Source organism: Poecilia formosa, unplaced genomic scaffold (genome assembly GCF_000485575.1).
Source record: "Poecilia formosa unplaced genomic scaffold, Poecilia_formosa-5.1.2 Scaffold62, whole genome shotgun sequence".
NCBI classification, from domain to species: domain Eukaryota; kingdom Metazoa; phylum Chordata; class Actinopteri; order Cyprinodontiformes; family Poeciliidae; genus Poecilia; species Poecilia formosa.
In genome coordinates this window covers 1,829,027-1,838,358 of record NW_006800001.1, presented here as the reverse complement: position 1 = coordinate 1,838,358, position 9,332 = coordinate 1,829,027, and positions in this window count along the sequence as shown.

The following is a 9,332-nucleotide window of genomic DNA, read 5'->3' as shown; positions in this document are numbered from 1 at the left end:
AGGCGACACACAGGCCTCATCTTGACACAAGTCCATGTTCAGTCTAAACATAGTCATTTGATTCAGCACCAATTATCTAATTAAATCCATTTTTCACTTGCGATATTGTGGAAATTATGTCAATGTTGGAGAAACAACTCGGTACTTTTATCTATTTGGGAGATAAAAAAAAAACACTGAATAATTGAGAGAATTGTGGCAAATATGATGACATATTGTCCTCTTGCTACTGGTGGATAGAATTAATACAAATCTACAAGCTTTTATTTCCAGACATAACGGGGGAAAAAAAATAATTTAGTTTTCATAGAAGAAAAATTGTCTTTATTCAGCATGAATTGTAATTTTCAACCAGATTTAATATTCTCTCATACAATGTATGTTACTGATTTCAACTCAGGGATGATGACAGAATGACACAGACGGATGAGAAATGGTTTAATTCGTATTACAAAAAAACCAGAGCAATTATTATTACAACCCTTCAATAAAACCGCAGTACACATGAACAGACCTGGAGTCATATTTTATTTATGTACCACAATCTGTGTGATTGTAACTCATCTAGTAAAGATATCTTAGTAATCTTTTTTATTTTGTGCTTGCCAACCTTCACCATAGCAGCTCTTTTTGTCCTGCAGCGCAGCAAAACGTCAGAATCAGATGAAAATCCATAAACGTGCACAAGAAAAAGGGTTATGAAACAGTAATGAGAGGCTTTACTCCTTCACATAGTAGAATTTCTTCAACTTTTCAAATTATGAAGTGAAACCGCTGTTCAGGAAAAAGCTAACAAATGGTTTGTTGGACTANTATATATATATATATATATATAAGTCGTGGAGTTGATCTGCATTAATCTAATAGCTGTTTGATCAAAGCATTTGTTTTTGTGTAATAATATGTGTATTACTAAGCTGAGAAAGTATCTGTGTTTGTATTTTTTTTTTATGAAGGGGTGATGGAGGATGACAGCTTTCTATTTTTAATTGCCATGGATCCTGTTGCCTGCTTGCCTCTGGGCCACAGTAAGGGTGCAGACACAAATATTCTCTAATGAGTATTAATCTAATCACTGTCTGATATAAACAAGGCTTCTGTAATGATTTCAGACCCCCACCGTCATCACTACCTGACTCTGGCATTTAGGCTGAGGGTATTTGCATTAAAATTAGATAAAAAAAATTTAAAAAAAAACTGAACAAATTGAAGGACGTTCTTGAGGCGAGCAAGGCAGAAGGGGGATATTGATAGCTGGAAAAATGACCTCTCTCATTTTGTCTGAATTTGACTCTTAAAGGAGAAAAGGATCATTTAGATCTTTCTGAGAATCAGAAGCCAAACTCGGAGAACGATCATACACTTACATGTAACTAAGCATTCAATAATGACAACCCAAAGTGCTGTTTCTTCAAAATAATAACAATAATAATAATAATAATAAAATTAACCCTATCATGCATGAATTATGATCCTTTGTGTCAGGATTTAAATTTTTTTTTATTATTTTCTTAAGGCATTAAAAAAGGTAGGAATTTTCTTTTTTGTAAAAAAATTTTTTATTTTGTTTTATTTATTCTTTTATTAGGTGATCAATTGTAATTTTCTCCAAATACAAAGTTGTTATTTGAAAAATACATCAGTAGTATTGTTCTTTAGAGGTTATCTGATGACACAATGTTTTTTTTTAATTCAAGTGTCATCTACAGTAGAAGGAGGGACCGGGTCGGTCGGTGTGCTTTTTTGTCTGTCGGCCATATTGGATTTAACAAAAATTATTTCTTGCATTTGCAGCTGATGGCCAGTAGTTGATAATGTATTTTATGATGCATTAGTGTCCATTTTAGTGGTCTGTGTGCACAAAAAAAATGGCTTTTAGATAGCTGTCCACTGCAGTGACCACTATGCATGAAAGGGTTAAATACAGAAATATCGGCCTATTGAAAAGTAGAGCACAGTCATTTTCAATAACTGAACATGTGATCCAACAAGGCTCACTGGTCAGATTAAACGTTTGCTTGGAAAATAACTTTAAGCAGGAAATAAACCTGCTTTTCATTGAACCCATATTTATGTGTTACATTTGTGCTCTGTTGTAGTTTTCTGCGTATTTTAATTAGCTGTAAGCTGAAACTCAGCATAGCTAACAGGAAGAGGCTTAAAAACATCCGTCTGTATTTAATCAGTACAATTTGTTTCACTTAAAATAAACATTTCAATAATGTTCTATTTTATTTGAGTACATCAATACACACTTCTTCTTTTGAATGAATTACTGCAGGTAATTCATGTTACCACAGACGGAGGCAAAACCTTAAAAACGGACGATGGATTCGTCCTAATGGGAGTTTATAAACTGAGTAAAACATTGAGGATTTTTTTTAAATGACGCCAACCAGAACGTGTTTCTTTTTCTCCACTCTTTTCCCCAGGCTTAGCATCAGTTCTTGGCAAGAAGTTCATTTAATATTTGACGTTGCAGTTTGAATGTCATTTGAACATATAAAGCATTCAAGCAGCTAGGAGATGTTTGGGACGCCTCGGGGATGAATGGGAAGACTGTGCAGGTGCCAAGTTCTGTTGGAAAACAAAATCAGTGTCTTTATAAAGCTTCTCAGTAGAAGGAAGCATGAAGTACTCTAAAATTTCCAGACAGACGGCTGTGTTGACTGTCGACCTAATGAAACACGGCGGATCAACAACATGGTTCCACAAATCATCAGCGACTGTGGAAACTTGGATTTCTGATTTTCCTCTCGGATCTGGAATTTGATTTTCAATTGAAACGAAAACATTACCTTCACGTTTGGACCACTGAACAACGGTTGTGTCCTTCTGATAGACTACTCTTTGTATTGGTCATTCAACAATGAGAGTGGGTCCATATTCTTGTAGCCACTTCCTGTTGGACTGTGGTAGAGTCAGCACTCTTCTCTTAAGTGTGTAGGACATAACACGGAGATGACTTTGCATTTTTGTAGTAGAAATATTTTTTGCTTACCCTTTTATAATATCCTAAGAAACCTCTTGGGTTTTGACTCGCTCTAACCCAGAGTCAAAACAATGAATAAAAGTAATCACTTGAAACGCATCCTTCAGTGAATTACTGAAGTAAATCAGCTTTTCCGTGATTTCTAAATTTATTGTGTTGGAACTTGTTCCAACTTTGTGACAAAAAAAAAGAAGAATATTTCTCTCAAAAAGTACAAATGTTACTGCAGCATCAGCTCAAGAAAAATGTGTGAGTGTGTGTGAAAGGATATTGGCATTGGGAGGGAAGATGACTTATCATTTGTTGCCACACAAACGTGGAAAGACTCTCCACCACCAGTGGGAAATATAGCTTCTTGTGTGCCTACCTTAACAAAGAAAACAGTGAAAACTGCACCCCTGTCTGTCTTGTTTACCTCGCTAGATTGAGAGGGTTACCTCCAAGGGCAAGGGGACATGAATAATGCCCACCACCTGCACCTGTTTCCTCTGGATGCTGTGGCTTTAATTACCTCAATTAGCATTTGGAAGATTGTTTGTAAGGATCTTTATCTACAGTGATGGAGCATATGCTCAGAGGGGATGCTAGCTCATTGGAAAACACAGACAAATTGTCTTCCACTATAACCTTCTGCAACAGCCATGTCTCCGAGCGCACTCTGAATGAGCTCTGCGCTCTGCTCAGATTGAGATAACACATTGACACGTGATCAAATAAACTATACGTTAGTGTGACACATGGAAGACGACGGTGTTATGAAAAACTAAGCGGGCGGGGGGGTATCTGAAATCTTTGATCTGCAAAGCAACAGAAAGGCATCATTTGTAGATACAAGATGGCATAATTGTGAGCTAACGGATGTCTCAGGCTGTCCTCCTCCACTCTGGGAGTTTATTAGAAGTCGTTGGGAGAAACTGTGGCTGTTTCTGCCTACTTTTTGTCCAAAACAACACACTCCGAAGTGCACCGTAGCATGATTTTGCTTCTGCTTTAGCCAGTGATCTGTAACATGTGATTTGTCCCCTTTCATTTCCATAATGGCTTCTTGAGCTCCCTCATGGAAATGTATGGAGACCCCCCTCTCACTGTATAGGATTTGTCCTGCACTAATGGAGCCGAGATTGGATTCTGGCACTTATGTGTGCCGAGATGATTCCTCCTTTTCAGTGCCGTTCTCTTACTCCTCATACATAATACATAGGTTTAAAGCAGTATTGCTTTGCCTGCGAACTCATTTATTAACATGGAAGTCTCAGAGGGATCAGAAAGCTCAGCATCAAGGTTTGCTTAAGCACTGCTCTCATTATCACTGGAAACCACAAGGGACTCCTTTCCTTCAACAGGTGAGGGGAGAATAATCATCACTGTTTTGTGACTGCATTTTTTTTTTTTATAATTTTGTAACTGTCAACAACAGACTTTTTTTCTGTCGTAAATGAGACTCGATTTTTCTTTGTAATGCCCTTAAAGTCACATAATCTGTTTCAATTTTAGCTTTTTTTTTTTGGTCTTGATTTGAGGTTTTGAAACATACATCTGTGGTTCTGTAACACCTCGGCACGGTATGGATCGCCTCCGTACCACGGATGCAGTATTTTCTGTGAAAGAAACCCAAACCAAATATTCAGTGCAGTCACTGTGTATTAGTACACAGATGTGCATTTTAGTCCGCTGACTTAAAAATCCTTTGTTTTTTTATCTTTTGTTATATTTAAATTTTGGGAGAAACAAAATTTGGGCGTCTTTACTGAGACATAACCATCTAAACTGACAGAAATAATCACTTAAGATGCATCATTTTATATGTAATAAATCTATATCTTCTGTGGGTTTCAGTTTAACTTCAGAGTTTGTGAAGTTAATGCAAGCTACTCTGAGTCTAATATTAAAGATGTAGACGTCTGTTTCCTGAAATAGCATCTTTACTTGAGTAAATGTATGTTGACACTGTAGTTTTACATTTGGCCTGCATCAGATGTCCTTAATATATAAATGTGAAATGGTTCTTTTCCCTCAGCTACATTAATATATATATTTTTTTGGGAACTGCCCTAAAATCATCAAGCTTGGCCACATTGGATTTTCTTTTGCCAGAAGTCACTTTTTCCTGGAAAAAAAATGCTGGAGCTGGAGAAAAAGCATTAGGGGCTGATTGGACAACCTTCAGTTTCTTTGAGCACTTTGAATCAGTTTTCAAAGGACCACCAGCTCACTAATCAGAGGCGCTGAACAAAGCGAATGAGAGCAGAATTACTTTTGAGAAAAATTACTGGCTTAGTGTTTCATGGGAGAAGTCTGATTTCATGTAATCCAACACTATGTTAGAAGATGTTGTGGAAGCCAGTGCCAAGTAGCTGTTGATTATATTCCACTTAAAGGTGCTTCTGCATTGGTTTCACGTCTGACAGCAGATGGCTTCATCTAACATTTATGCTGTCTATGGATATTACCGTCTGAGTCCAAGTGACTGTGGTGTTAACAAGGCATTTGGTCCACACATCTGTCCATAAAACTTTTACATGAAGCAAGTAAGGAAATTGTAAAATGCACTTTTTATGGCACAAACTCTGACAGGTGTGAGTGGGCTCCTGTGAGCTCCTATAGAATATGTAACACATAATCAGATAAGACACAAATTCAATATTTAACAGAAGAAGAGAAAACATATCTCTACCCTTGAGAGATAATGTCTCCTTGTTGAATGTTTTTCTATTAATTTGTATCCAGCAGTGTAAAAAAAATGTCTAGTCTTATCTGAAGTAAGGAAAATTTGGACATTGTGCAGTCGTCTTTTTAATGAACCGTTGTTCTACACATAATTAATATTTTATTTATTTCCTCATTTATTGAAGTTATGCTTGAGTCATGCTTTTTGTAAAAGTGCATGCATTAATTTGAGCTATTTCCCAGCATAACCTTCACTGGTTATTAGTTAAATTGTGTCCCTGAAATGCTATTTCTTATGTGCCTTATGTTTTTCTATGGCATATGTACACATAAAAGACAGACGTGACTTTAAGTAAATATCCAGCATCTCTTTCATCTTTCAACACCTCCAATACTGAATCATAGAGAGCAGTCCAGTCATTTTATAGTGTTAAAGTGAAAGCTATTGCCTTCCTATGAAATTCCTCTTGATTCTCATCTCCCTCCAGTGCTCCGTCTGGGATTTCTCTCATTGAGCTTGATTTTTCTGGTTGAATTTCCAATCAGAAAACGGAAGGATGAGTTTATCAATAGTGACTATAGTTGTAGGTTGGCAGTGGCAGCGAAGGAAGTGGACAAAGCCATTCAGTCTGTGTTGGCCACACTTCTAGATACTAAGCAGATCAATAAGACGTTTTATTGATGGGAAAAAATGTCATGGTCCTGGTTGTCATGGGGATGGGGTTGTGCACAGTGCTCGCTTTTTCAAGCTGGCGCATTACATTTGTCACAACTCAATATGAGCGATTGGGTAAAATTTCAAAATCAGATCTCGGCGTTTACTGTGCAGATGCTTTTTCTTCACTGAAGAAGGTTCACTCACCTCAGTCTGCCAAATACTTGGGTTTCTGATACTGCAACAAACTTTGCATTCAACTAATAAAAATTGCAAAGAGGCAAAAATGTTCAAGTAATTGAACAAAGTATTAGGAATATAGTGGTATTGAAATTCTGCATGTGATAAAGAGATACATGGTGATATTGCCAATAATCGAGGAATTGAATAAACTATGCTCGGGAACACTTGTTTAAAAGCTGATTGTCTTAGTTTGGTTGCATTAAAATGCTGTAGTCTCACTGATTGATTTAATAGAAACAGAGATTGTTTTTTTTTGTTTGTTTTTTTTGTAAAGTTTTTTATCCAAATCAAAACATTAAATTTGGGTTTGAAGTTAGAGAGCAGGTTAATATCTGTTAAATGGTTGCAGTGAACTCAAACAATGAAATATTCAGCACTCAAACAGTTAGAAGTGTTCTAATGATTCCTGCGAGATTCACTGACACAAGTGGAGTTTCAGAAGAAATAATCATTAAAACCTCGCAGGGCTCCAGATATTTAGATATTCCGCTCGACTCTTTGGTGGGAGATGTTTAATGGCTTTCGAGTGTCATTAGGATGCAAACAGCAGAAATTAACAAGGAGCTGTTGAATGTGAGGAGCCACACAAAATCATCTTTTGATTGTCTTATAATGTAGAGTAGGCAGTTTTATTGTAATTAGCGATACTTAGTAATGTGTGAAAGACAAAACTGTTTTCTCTCTTTTTACTTAATGCAGCATCATTGTGCATTACTCTAGTAGGACAACTGCTTAAGGGCTGTTATGTGGGAAATAATCCATCAAAACGATCCAATAATCTAAAGTTATTACTTGGAGTTTAGGGGAAAAAGTAAAACGTATCGACTAAAGCCGCATTTATACACTGATCAATTTTCCTAGAATGTTCTATTAGTAGCTTTGTGACGCCAATAGTGCGAGCTAAATTGTCATTGAGGAGTGTGATGGGTATGGGACAGCTTCGGCGTGTGTTTGAGATTTCATTTTGGGAATACATATGCATGCTACATGACCGCGTGAGAGCATGTGTGCATGCTGCACGGCTGTGAGCGTTTGAAGGTGTGTGTTCCTGCATGTCTCCGTCCTCTCCTGGCCTGATTCTGTAGTGCTTTGATTTGAGCGCGGTGATCCAGCTAAGACTCGGAGCAAATACACGGATTAGGCCGCAGCAGTGCAGATAACACTCTGATCAAAGTGTCCCGGCTGCTCCTCTGACAGGCACAGAGAGGAAAATAAGTTAAAGGAAGAGATTCTGCACTCCCGCAGCCCGAATCGCACGCTTTCTGTATCCACCGGGTTGCAAGACAGACAGGAGGGGAATGTCCTGTTTCATCTTCCGACGCCTTTGCTGTCAGTAGCAGGGGAGAGAAATCACTCTGGTCGGTCCTGTCACGGTCCATCAGGGTCGCCGAGACAAAAAACAAAATCTCCTTTATCCAAATGGGGGAACACTCCTCGCTTTTGTCAGGCTTTTTTAGTTCAGTCTTATTTCTCTCTAACCATTCTCACCAGTTTTAGCCTCAAGATGGTATATGATGTACATATATCATATACCATGATTTTGTGATTTCTGACACAGTTAATTGACTTAGTCATGTTGCTAGTTCTTCCTAAAGATGTGCTCTCCTCATCAAATCTTCATAAAAAATAAATAAATGTCTACTGGGTTTTTGAAAGAGGAAGTAATTATTTTTTCTTCTTTGCTAAATGTTACAATCTTGTTTCTCTACCATTGCATTTATTCTTCACTCTTGTTTTCCTTGCTCTGTTTTCTTTTTCCACATGCTAATTTATTCCAGTTGGATACTGCTCTCTCATTGATTTTGGTCTGTTTCTACTTGATTTCTGTCAGTTAATACCAACTCAACAGTCCTTCGTTCATTATTAGTTTCCATGGTAAATATTTTTGCCTCGTTCTCGACTACCATCCCTAAGCAGTAGAGAAGCTGCCTCTCCTACTCTTTGCTTATAAGTTAACTTTATATTAAAATTGATCTTACTAATAAAAGTTTATTTAAAACTTCCTTCATTTACCAGCTGTGTGGTTGATAATAATAATGTAATGGTAGAGATGGTCATCATGATAAAGAACAGAAAGTAAAGATGGGTCATTTTTATAATTACATTTATTTGTCTTAGAAAAATAGGTATACTGCTTTTAACTTTGTTGTGTCAGTCCAGTAAGTCTCTGCATATTACATGCATACACACGCTTCACCATTCAGGCTTTTTTATATTAAAATTAAAATGAGAAAGCACTTTAATTTGAAACTTTGCATTAAGTCCTAAGTGCATAGTTACAACTTCACAAAGTAATGCCTTGTTTTTTACATACGTGTGTGTTTGGTTCCCCAATTATGCTATATGTAAATATGCATCTGATTATTCAACTTAATGAAATGCATGTCTTTAGTAATGGATGAGAACTTCACCCCGGTGATAGGAAGACTGAATTTTAACACCTTTTCTGCCCAGTTTTGTGGACATGCAAAATAATGAATGCTCCTAAAAATGCTACAAGCTACACTGAAGCAGTGAGCTGGGTGGCTGGTCTGCCTGGTGGTCAATTTGATCAATAAAATATGATCCATATTTTCTCTATATGGCTTTCCAAAGAGCTTCAAAGAGTGACGTCACTGCTCTAGTCTGAGGGGTATCAGCGCCATCTTTGTTGCCACCGACAAAAGCGACTCACTCACAGATATTTTAGCTATGGCACGAACTTGCTGCGTTATTGGGTGGAATGTCCGATTACATGACCGAAAAGGTAAAAAGATGTAAAACGAAATTTCGTTT